This window comes from Belonocnema kinseyi, chromosome 8 (assembly GCF_010883055.1).
Source record: "Belonocnema kinseyi isolate 2016_QV_RU_SX_M_011 chromosome 8, B_treatae_v1, whole genome shotgun sequence".
Taxonomy (NCBI): domain Eukaryota; kingdom Metazoa; phylum Arthropoda; class Insecta; order Hymenoptera; family Cynipidae; genus Belonocnema; species Belonocnema kinseyi.
The window spans coordinates 104,860,328-104,873,304 of NC_046664.1; the positions used below are offsets into that span (position 1 = coordinate 104,860,328).

A 12,977-nucleotide genomic window follows, 5' to 3' on the forward strand; every position below is an offset into this window, starting at 1 on the left:
AAAAAGTTATTTTCAAACACTACGTGTCCAGGTTTAACAATGAAATCCTTTTGGCACGCTTAATTGCTTTTTGCCAACGTTCAACCTCTTTTTTTGGAACGCAGAACAAAACTTGTTTACTTCACTTTGGCGGGCTGAGTCGTACCCTGATTTACAGTTCAGAGCTGTGCATTGAAGTCCACCCATTTTGATTACATATTTATCTGTAAATGAATAAAATACGCCAAAAAGACGATAGAGTTATGACATTTCACAAGTTTTTACATACAAAATAATAACAGACAACGGGCAGACCGGGCATCTCAGCGGTGGCGCCAATGTTTCAAGACTTGCCGCTCTTCACAAAACTGACCTGCGCCTGTAATGCAAAACTTCCATCATTTGTAAAAAAAATACTGAGCTGTAATCTAATGAGACATCAAGTGAACAGTGAGTTATGACGCCTATATCTAAACGTTCTCACTCGGTTTAAATCAGGTATATTGGTACCTTTGTCTCATTCTCAGTTGTAGCAACAAAAATAACAAATAAAATTGTTACGCCACCTTCTTTTATTTGTTAGACAAGTCAGTTAGTGGTACAGATACTTAAGTATGATCAACTTTTACTCTTAAAACATTACTAACTTAAATTAGTTACGAGTATTACAAACGGCTTCCTAGCCAACTATTTGATTAGTGTGCATTGCTAACTTAATAGTTGTAAAAACCATTGAATTCTTTACTAATAAAAATGTAGTAACCCCAACTATTGATTTTTCTCAGTGCCTGATGGAATCCTGGGCAACACCCCTGTCTATTAATAGGTTATCGCTGCAACCTGCCAGCCCTCTCTTGCAACCGATTTGTTTAACTATTGCACAGCATACCGGATCGATAAATGTTAATGTCCTCTCTTGTCCACTTTTTGAGGATACCAGTGAATAGTTTGTAACTGATGTTTAAACAAGCCATGGCCCGGTGCTTCTTTAGATTCAAAATCTTCGGTCTTATACCGTATGCCCTTCCACTATCCACTGCGGGATGGGTTGTTCTTCGTTTGAGAAAGCATTAAATATGCGAGCTAGATGTTGGTGTGTAGAAGTGAACTTCTACCAGCAAAAGTTGTTGATTTTACAGGAAGAATGTCTAGAAAAGGTGGACTTTTCTGACCCCACTTTACTCGCCGTTCAAGACGCTATTTGGTTGCTGAAAGAGCTCTTATTTTTTGCGTCCAGTGATGCTTGATGGTCAGCAGTTTACACTTGTTCTGTGTGCGATGTGCTTTCCGTAAGTTTCGAGCAAATGCCCTAAATTTTGGAATTAACTTTTTATTTGATATTATGTACCTTATCACGCCCTGAATATTTGATGCATGCCGTCTGGTCATTTTAATTTTAAATGAAGCTGTGCTATACGCTCGCAAGTCTTACTCAGGCTTACTGAAGATTACTTCTATTGTCGCTAAGCAGAGATACCGCCTTCTCGTAAAATACACAGTTCAAATTCCAGAGTCTAACATCTTGAAGGAGCTAATCAGGGAGAACAGTATTTGCTTCAGATAATTTTTGGCAATCCTGAGAAATACTTTTTGTTGGATTTTTGACCTCCTAGTTCTCTTGATGGCATTATCGGCTATCTGCAAATGTGGTCTTGCTGGAACGGGTGGTATGTTCGTTGGAGAATCTTGCTCTTATTCTTGATAAAGAGCTTCATATCTCCCTTTGCGTAAAAAAGATACCTGATCTCTTAAATACTGAGGCGTTTTGCGTGCATATTCCAGGTACATATTGACTCAAGGTTCATGTAATCGCTGCATGTATTCTCTTTGCTCCTGCGATTTCTTTTGCCTGGGGCCTTTGCCTGGTCGTACCCTCAGTTCGGTCCTATTGCTACTCCCAACTAAACCATGGCCTTCATCCGAGAGAGGCCTATTGTGGGTGGCACTGCACGATACTGGTGACGTAAATGCATAATTCGTTGCATTAGAGAGTTAGCCGAATGCAGCGGGGCTGAATACAAGAGCTAGAGCTCTCAGGAGATTATTATTATTATCAGTATTATTTTTTATTTAAACTTGTTCTCGGATTAACCCAGTTTTTCATCATCAGTCACACATTAAATCAAGTACCTAATGCGATGAAAATGTTAATAATTCCCCAATGCCACGCCAGAACTTGTGATTTACACGCTCGCTCAGAAGAATCTAAGCTGGTGTTTTCTCGATTGTTGTCGTCACGGATAAGTAAAGTGGAATTTAGACCTCTAGAGAACTAAGTAATGCAATACGCATCCTTAATATATCCCTTCTCCCTGCAGCTGCACATTCCAACTTAGGTTCTTCTGAAAAAGCGTAGTCGCTCATTTCGGCCTGCGCTGATTGGGTATAGAACTTCAGGTGAAGAGCTTTACAAATTCATTATGTAAATCTCTTCACTTGGGCCCATTAGTGTCCAAGGTATTTCTTTTCAGGCTTCATTCACTCCACTGACACTTCATCATACATTTCTTGTAAACTATTTGTCGCCACTCTTTTTTGTTCCGCTATGCTTCTTTAGCTTTCTTTACGTTCATGCGTTTCCGCATGAAGCTCTTGTGGTTTTAACGCTTTTTATATTTTTTCGACTTAGGATCTTGTTCAAACATTCCAATCACTCTTTCTCCGGCCTGCCTCTGGGCACGCTCACATTTACCTTGCCTAGATATATTTCATGGAGCAAAATGCAAATTAAAAATTGGATGCTTAGTGCTTGTAGTGGAGGAATTCGTTACTAAACTGGCGTTGAAAAGAATTCGTGTTTGAAATTAGTTTCTTGATTCAAGTGCAATCGCGGTTTTAACTTCCCTATGTAACCAAACAGATGATGGCTTATCGATGGTCTGACTCCTCTAGCGCACTGCACGGAGTCCAGTGCAGAATAGGAAACGTCCCTATATTCGCAACAGTAACGAATGGTCGGTCAAAGAGAATTTACAAGGGCACAGAGAGGCGGCTGTTGACGGGTCGATATACACAATTGCTTTGCATTTTATAAACTTACATTTATTATATGTATATTATATATACATATATGACGTGTGTCGAAAAACGGGGCTTACTCTAAAAAAATAGAAATGAAGGTTTTTACACATTTCGATAGTTTTTGAACTGCTCCTTTTACTTAAACCATCGAAAAAAAACTAGAGCGTTATTATTGCTAATAATTGAGTTGATAGGAACCCGAGCAATAGGACTTTGGCTCGAGACACACTGCGTATAGTCCCATGTTAAAGAATATGAACTTAGTAAAGTAACGGAGTGGCTCCATCTATCGGAGATCGAACAAACTACAGCTCTAATCCGGCAACCCCTTCGCCCGGCTCCTCCACCTTACCATGCAAATTATAATTTTTTTTTATTTAGATTTACAGGAAGAATAATTTACGTGGACAAACCATTTTATGCAATATAAAAAAACATGAAATAGCGCATGATAAAAAATTAAGTGAGATTTCTTGATATTGCATGAAATGGTTTGCTTGTGTAAATTATTCTTCCCATAATTCTGAATGAAAAAAATATTTAAACAGAGACCTTAAGCCCAACACTTGAGTACCACTCCGAACAGATCGGTCTCTTTTTCAATTAAAAATAAAAAAAATATAAGTTTGTTTCAAACAGAAAATGTAAATAATTTGCAGACGTGATTAATATAATCACTGACTCGTTATTTACTAGTGGGACGATGGTCGTGGGAGCTAAAGCGTAGGCTTTGGACCCACTCCGTCGGCTTGCGGGTTCGATTCCCGCCTCGCACTCTGGAAGAGCCTCGGCGGACCATGCGGTGAACACTAGCCTAGCAAGGGAGTTGTTCATCTCCGGAGAGTCGTGGGACCGGTCCCTCTAGAGAAAAAGGTTTTCTCTAAGTACTTAAAGCTGTTGCTCTTGGTGGTTCGGAACCCACCTTAAACTGTAGATCCCCCTTCCACCACCAAGTAAGTGTATGGGGGGTGTGTAAAGGAATAAAGTAGAAGGTGCAAGAATAATGTAAACCCTTAGGGGACATATTAGAAGCTTCCATTCCACTCATTATTTACATTTCCGCCATGTTCCTACATTCCTGATCTTCCCCTTCTACCACACAAGCATCAACACAGACGCCACCTAGGGGAGATAGAAATCACTAAAACGCGTTCACATTTTAGCCTTAAGACGGTATCTAGTGTGGCTTGAGAGCTCGAGATTCCGTGAAACATCTCCCACCACTCATCATACCAACTACTCATCTCATCTATACCTCGTCTGTGAGCCGCGTCTACGACCTGTCTCCTTCCGTCAGAATATAGTGGTAAGTGGAGAGGGAAGATTTCAGAGTCTTCCCTCTCTCCTAAAAGTCCGGTCTATCGGGTCGACTTCAACCGCTCGTCCTGAAAAATCTCACTTTTTCGAGTAGGCCCTCTTTCTTCGGCGCACGTCACATATATTCAATAGGTTTTAAAAAGTAAGTTATCAACTTTTATTTGCTGAAACAGAAGAAATAGAGTTAGATGAAGAACGTAATTGACGAGAATTAAACACGGGTTTTTAACGAATCAATCAGCTTCTCTCTGCAATCTGGTATTCTGGATGCTAAAGTAAGAGGCACCAAACGTCCTTATGGTATCATGCAAGCAAACTACGGTACGATGCTGTCCGAACGTTATTTAGTGCGGGGTCCTCAGCAATGGTTAATGGACTGCTGCAAACTCAGTCGAGTTCCCATAATTGAACAATATAAACTATACACCAAACTCTTATTTCAATTCAGTGATGGGGTGTGCCTGCAAATAGCTTTAACTGAATGTGGGGGGATCGAAACGTTAGCAATCAGGGATGCATGAACCGTTTACAACTAGAATGCATGGTATTGCTCAATATACTTGACTGAGTACTCGCGCACTGCAGTCCTTCCGAATCGACAGCCACAGCCGCTCTCGCCCTGCTCCTCTGAGAAACTGCGTGGGCCAGCAGATGTGTATAAAATAACTTTAAAGTATGTATTAAAGGTAAGGTTTTATGAAGGAGAGATGCACATTTTTAATGATAAGTGTGTAGTTTCACATTCTTACCCGTGTCTTCTGCATCTATTCCTGAAATGTTGTAATAATTCAACAAATCGTGTACTGGATATCGAACTCTTCAATTTCATTTTTCTCCGTGTTGTTTCCCTACTTGTTAATATTTCATTCTCTGAAAATCTTGGGAAATCCTTTGATTATAAGCGAAGGCTTTTATTGTTAAAAATATTGGAAGTAAAGTATAGGAAGTATTGTAGTGTTAAAATGGTAAAAATCCAGGAATGATAAAAGTCCAGTATTGTTCGATGCCTGTATAACTCGATATGCTGGACATGTGCGTCGTTTAAAACTAACTGATTGAAACTGATTAAACCAGTGACGGAATTCCACTGTCAGTGAGTGAGCCAGTGAAATCTCGCCGATTGTCTGTGACACACTTTTGGTTGTTTCAACCAGTGAGACTTTATTGAAAATTAGAGAAATTTCACTGATTTGAAGATAGTGGAATATCCCGTAACATCCTGTTGGGATGAGGGATGTGCGGGATGTTATTCTCCTAAAATGTGATTTTTATCTCTTTAAGTTTCCTTTGTCTGGATCTTCTTGGGATGATACTGAATAAAGCTAAGTTTAAGTGTCACCAAGCTGAGTGCAAAGTGATTATAACTGCTTGGGATGCAGCGGGTGGAAGATCGTACGGCGCAAGATAGGGTTGCCATGGTGAATTGGTGAGTGTTGAGAGAAAAGGGAAGTTTCCTGTAACACTGTAAGAAATACGTGCACCTTGGTGAAAGTATTGAAATGTGGGGAGATGGGAAAGTATAAAGCTCTAATAAAGAAAGCACTGGTAAAAATAAGTCCAAAAGAACAAAAGAGAAGTAGAAGCGAGTATTTATGAAAGCAAATATTGGATAAAGGAAAGATAGAAAAAGTTATTATCTTAATCTGAAATATTGTAAATGTTACTAATTGAATTAGTACTTGTGTCTTATATTATTCTTATTTCACTAAGCAATTAGTAGTTTTCCACTAACAAACTAAAGTAATTATTTGGATTAATCGAATCAGTAGTTTTTATCAATCGTTATTTGTTAGCGATCGGTTATATATATAACTAGATTTATTGTGATACTGGAGTTTAAAGGTTAAAAAAAAACAATTTCACAAATACACCCACGTCCCTCAAAGCAAACGGTATAACAGTATATTCTGTTTAAGATATTTAGAAAGTGCTAAGATCCATGTGGGATATCTTAAAGATCTACTTAGTTGCGAAATATCATAAAGAGTTGATATCGAATATATCTATCTAGGATATCAACTATAGGACAGCCATCTAGTGGCCATTCAAAAACTACTTTACGCTATTTTGAACACTTTTTCCACCTCGCCCCTTTTACGTTACAGAATGTTACACAACGCTTGACCCCCCCCCCCCCCCCCCCCCCCCCCCCCCCCCCGAATGGCGTTAAAAATACGACCCCTTCCCTCCCTAAGTGAAGATTAGTTCTTTGATTCATTTTGATAAACGCCGAAAATAAAACAAAAAACATGCAAAAATAACATTTTAGTCACGGTCGGTTGTTACGAAGTTTCCATAGCGTTAGCTTTGTACGAGCTGAAAAGCGGTTAGAGTTAAGGGGGTTTCCGAAACCATAGATAACTTGAAATGCTCTCAAAATAGGGGAAATAGGGTGATTTTTCAACAAAATATAGGTATAAGAGGGGAATGAATTCTTTCGAATAAAATTAATCTAAATCTGCCATATTAAATTTAATATGATACACTTCAGATTTCAAGTCGAAATATATAAAATTTTCAACCGAAAAAGATTAATTTTCTGCTAAAAGAGATAAATTTTCGAGGAAAAAGTGTAGTTTTCAAGCAACAAGAAATTAATTATCCCCTACACAGTTGCATTTACAACCAAATTGTTGAATTTGCAAGCCAAAGATACGAATTTTTACCCAAGTAGTTAATTCTTAACCTACAAAGACGAATTTTCAACTAACTGTATTACTGTTTGAACGCGCCAAAGCACGCACTTATTGTGTCTCGCATTACGCTCTCGTTCATTGTACTATCCCACAATTTTGCATAGAACTTTTAAAAATTAAAGGGCAAACCATCGACAACTGAAATTTAGTGATTGTGAATTCTCTTTTGTTAAATCTCCTTAGTCTTTTATGAACATAATCTCATCACATAGTTAAATTTGCTACATATGAATATGAATTTCCAGCAAACAAAAAGTTAATCATAAACTGAACAGTTCCATTTACAAACAGATATTCAACTTTGAAGCAAATGGGGTGAATTTTTCAATCAAGGGGTTGAATTTTTAATTTAGAAAGACTTATTTTTTAGAAGACTGTTAACTTTAAACTCCAAAAGGACGAATTTTATATTTAAAAAGGAAAATTTTCGTCAAACCATTTAAATGTTTAACCAAGTTATTACATTTTTTTAGATGATATTTTAAACATAGAATGTTTCAATTTCTAATAAAAAATATTTAAATTTAACCAAAATGAATGAATTTTCAATAAAATAGTTGAATCCTTTATCAAAACAGATTAATAATTTTAAACCAAACAGTTTCATTTTCAACCATAAAAGTTACAATTTTTACCATAAGAGATCAATTTTCAAAACAAACAGTTAATTTGCAACCAAATACTTAAATATTCTACCAAAAAAGATTAGTAAATGACAAATTTAATAACTGAAAATTCAACTAAGAACGATCAGTGGTCGATTGGGTACCCAGGGGCGCGGCTGGGGAACCAATACTGGGGACGACTACTAAAAAAAAGGTGATTGGAGAAAAGTTAAAACTGTTTCCAAAGTGTGTGCTGAGAATGTATTAGACGTGTGTAAAACATGACGCCCCACCCCGCAAGATTATCATACCAACTTTTAGAATTTTTTTGAAATATCAAAAATTCCAATTTTGATCCCACAACAATAATAATGAAAAATAAATAATCACGTTTTGATAGGATACGTAGTTTTAGTTTTTTTCGCAAAAAACAAAATAGAAAGTAAAAAAATTGAATTTCACTTAAAAAAGAGCTCCAAATTCGTTATTAATCATTTTTTATGGAACGCGTAGTTTTTATTTTAAGCTTCGTTTTAGTTGTGAAAAATAGCTTTGAAAATAAAAAGTTTAATTTTTTTAATACCAAAACAGTTTATTTATAGAAGGCGCACTTTTTAAATTATAAAAACAAGCCTTGCTAGAACTGCTGGCTCCCGCAGCTTCTCAGGTGAGCAGGGACTGAAAGCGAGAGTTTGGTGTAATATAAATTGATTGAAACGATACATTTTTCAGGATAGCTGATGTGAGATTGGGAGAAATTATTTACAGCAAGAATATTTTTTGCTTTCGTACGTGCCTCGAACGTTATTATCGAGATGACAATAATCTTCGTGTCTTTTCGAAATTAGCCGTAGAGCTCTTTTTTCGTTAAATGCTTTTAGAATAGGGTCAAGGATGCTCCTAAAGTAGGTACGGGGAAAACTTTCAGATTGACAACCTTTTGTAAGGGCACCCGGACGGTCGGCAACAGACCGCTGACATCTGCGACTTAGAAAACACAGACCTGAGGGAAACTAAAGGTAACATTGTAAATAACAAGCTACTGCTTAGCTTTGGATTAGGGGACTTGTGAGCCGGGATGCGAAAGCTCCAGCAGTATTAAACGCGTCGCGACCGAGTGCATCTCGAGCAATCGCCTTTAAGTGAATTGTACGTTTGAATAAATCACTTATCCATTCTTGAATCTCAATTCTTTCAGTTCACTTTAATTATGTATTAACCTCGTTCCTATTGAAGAAAACATCTGGCGACTGTGACAGGACGTCGATAATTTTTTTGTGATTTTTTATTGTTTTGAGTTAATTCTGCTTTCGGACGCGGTAATGGACTTATTGTTCGAAGACGACACTGCCGTCGAAGAGCTCCTCAGCAAGGAGTACGAAGAGACTCGTGCATATCGGGAAAAGTTCTTGACGCTCTGTTAGAAAAATCTATACGAGGTTTAATATACATGCGTGTGAAGCAAATATGCACTGCCTCTACTGAAATGTAACATACATTGGTTTAGTGCATTTAATATACATATGTATTAAATTTAATATACAGGTCAGTATAGCACTGAGCGTGAAAACTCAACGTGCTTTAATTTCTTTAAATCTTGTCAAATATTCTCAATTAAATTAATGATCTAGAATTGGTCGACTTAATTGTTATTTATCATGAAAGTGAAATGTAAGGGTAAAACTTTCTCTTAATTTCGCTCCAAATGGTCAAAATTTAAGGCGAAGACAATTAGTTGTAGGTTAGGTCTGTTACTTATTTGCTTAGTTCAACCTTTCGACTTGAAATCCAATTTTATTTCTGATTAACAGGAACAAGGTATCATGTTTTATTATTTACAATCTAAAATTACTGCTGATACAGTTATATTGCGGGTTAGATCAGCAATCTGTATGGCTGGAATAGACACTTCGATGGCTGATCTAACGCGCAATATGATTGTAGCAGCAAGTCATTTCTTTCAGTGTGTATCTATTCTCACCGGGGCTGATATCGCAGGAAAATGGCTCACGGGTAAGCGGCACATTTTGAAGTGTGGATTAGTAGCCATTGAAACCTACCTTGTTTGGGCGGTGATTGGGGCTATACAAGGAACAGAGACCAAAAATGACACTGTTCTATTTACGAGAACAATGTTCGCAAACAGCAAGGTAGTCGAGGATTTATTGTCTCTAGGCGTGTTAGGGATTAAAGACCCGATCGAGCAACGGCTGCAGGGAAATCGGGAGAAAGAGATCAAACAAGCCATCCTTGATGGTGTGATTATGAACCAAGAAGGGCGGTATGAAGTTCGATTGCCCTGGCTGGCGAACCAACCACCGCTCAGTGAAAACAAAATGATGGCGATGAAGAGACTGGAGTCTAGAAACAAGCAGCTATGTGCCGACGGATTGTATGAAGCGTATGATGCTACGTTTAACGAGTGGCTGACTGAAGGGATCATTGAGCGAGTGCCTAATTCGGAGATTGGCAACAAGGGCCATTATTTACCTCATCGGCCCGGCGTCAAAGAGAACAGTACGACTGTCATACGGCCAATCTTCGATGCATCATCAGCACCCAAATCCGAGGACATGAAGAGAAAATCACCATCGCTTAGCGATTGTTTAGAAAAGGAGCCGAATCTCATCGAGCTCATCTCGTCGATACTGTTGCGCTTTCGTGAAGGTAAGATAGGCATTGTATCCGATATTAGAAAGGTGTTTTTACAGACAAGTTTAAATGCGAATGATAGAGATTTTTTGCGTTTTTTTCTGGCAAGATAAGCAAGGCAATCAGATTGTTTTAAGACATTGTAGAGTAGTTTTTGGTGTGACATGCAGTCCTTTTAATTCGAGTGCCGTGCTTTTCATGCATTTAGAAAAAATTTCAATATCATAAGAGTCGAGCGGTCAACTAAAGTTGGCAATAGAAATTATTGTCAAATTAATAAATATTTTTTATGTCGACAATTGTGTGAATTGTATGACTGAGTTGCATAATTTTATTCACGGCGCGAGGGCCTCGATGGAGTTAGGAAAGTTTGACTTGCGAGGGTGGGAGTTTACACACAATGATTCCTACAAAAAGCAGACGGGAGTGTTGTGAATATTATGGGACAAGCGCGACGATGCTCTCTCGGTGTACATGGTATCTGCAGATAAACTTGATTTTCACAAAGTAATGAAAAGATCGATTTTATCGGCAGCTCATCGTGCCTATGATCCTCTAGGTTTTGTCAGCTCGGCAGCGCTTTGTCCGCGACTTTTATTGCAAGAAGCATGGGGTCGAAAATTATCATGGGACGAAGAAGTGAGTAATGAAATAAAATTTCGATTTATTAAATGGGCCGATAATTTGAAAGACCTCGGTAAAATCAAAATTCCGCGGTGTTTCCTCGGCGATATCAGTGAATGCGATAAAATTTTGTTGCATACGTATGTCGATTTAAGCTAAGCGGCTTATGCGACGGTTATTTGTTTACGTGTCGAAACCAAAACAGGGGTGACAGTACATTTTGTACAGGCCAGAACACGTGTCGCGCCGGCTAAAGAGGACGGTGCAGATGCGCATACGAGTATACTGCGGTTAGAGTTGCTTGCAGCAACTATCGAGACTTGGCTGACACGATCAGCTTTAGAATCGCTTACAATAAAAGTTATGAACGTTTATTTTCGGAGCGATTCAACTTCGGTTCTAGCATGGATTCAACGGGAAAGTAACTGGGCTACATTTGTTTGTAATCACGTGAAAGAAATGCGTAGTTTATAAAAACCCAATCAATCGAGACATGTACCAGGTCATTTGAACCCCGCTGATTTTCCGTCGCACGGGTGCACGATAGATCAGCTGTTAATTTCCAGATGGGGTGAGGGGCCGCACTTGTTAAATTTGGGATCTGAAAATTGGCCAGCTAACAATTTAGAATATAATGAGCAAGAAGTGAGCAAAGAGTTAAAGAAATCAGCTCAGAAGATTAGTGCGCTATTGTCTCTGGAGAAAGATTCGTGGATTGAAAAATTTTCGAGTTACAGAAAAAAATAAAACGCATATTAGGTTGGGTTTGTAGATTTCGCTATAATGCGAACAGGTCAGAAGATTCACGCGCTAAAGGGGAGTTATCGTGTCAGGAAATAGAAGTTGCTGACAGATTATTGTTAAAATGCATAAAAGCTGAAGTTTTTAATGCTAGTGAAGAGAACGAGAGAATTAAACATCTGCAACCTTTTAGATATGAGAACGGTTTATTAAGATTGAAAACGAAAATATTGTTTCCGGAAGATACGCTCAATTTTCGATGCCCTATTATTTTACCCGGAAATAATAGACTTGTTAGTTCAATCATTCATGAAAATCATGTAGAATTAAATCATGCCGGAATAGAAATTTTAATGAATAATTTGTGAGCGCAATTTTGGATTCTTGGGGATCGAAAAGCAATCAGAGCCGTTATAAATAAATGTACGGATTGCCGTCTTCATGATTCCAAAGCTCTGAGTTGCGATGCGCCGCCTTTACCGCGAAATCGAGTTCGAGATGCGCTAATTTTTGAGGCAGTGGGACTGGATTTCGCCGGACAACCCTATCTGAAGGGAGGTCAAAAGGCACGGGTATGCTTATTTACGCGTGCCATACATTTAGAATTAGTGACTTCGCTACCAACTGCTTCCCTTTTAATGGCTTTATGGCGTCACATAGCACGACGAGGTCGGACAAGTATTCTATACAGCGACAATCGTCCAAATTTTGTAGGTCTCAATAATATGCTGAAAAATGTGACTTTTGGAAAAATTGGCCGATATAGCGGCAACGAAACAAATCAAGTGGTAATTCAAACCTCCGACTGCAGCGTGGTGGGGCGGTTTTTGGGAACGCCTTATAGGAGTAATGAAACGATTATTGCGCCGAACGCTTAAAAAATCGTGTTTAAGTTACGAAAAAATGGTCACAATACTGATAGATTGCGAGGCCATTATAAATTCAGAAACTATAACTTTCATGTCCGACAATGCGTAGGACCGAGGGGTAAACCACTCTAAAATCAGTAAAATCAGCGAAACAATATTTAGCGTTATACGGACGTTGTGCTCTGATTTTTTGATATTGGTGACGCTAAAGTAACTAAGATGAAGAATCTGTCTTACGACTCTGTAAGAACAACATCAACGCAATAGGCGATCGTTATTCGTACCGCCGGAGTTACTCTACCTTTCTTGTAAGCTATAACCATAAGCTCGTCACTTATAGCGGCGCTAGAAGCGCTTAGTTCTAACTTCTCGGGTGATTTTTTCCTTACGAACTAACAGCCGTCCCTTAAAGCAGACTTATAGGTTCGCTCATTCCTCGATTTTGACGCTAGTCAAATATTTGTAATTCCATA

General features: G+C 38.4%; 1 protein-coding gene across 1 annotated transcript in view; it reads right to left on the reverse strand.

Annotated features, from left to right (window-relative positions):
* LOC117178632 overlaps positions 1 to 12,977 on the reverse strand; it is an 81,277-nt gene that overhangs the window by 56,093 nt on the left and 12,207 nt on the right. The window lies entirely within an intron of this gene.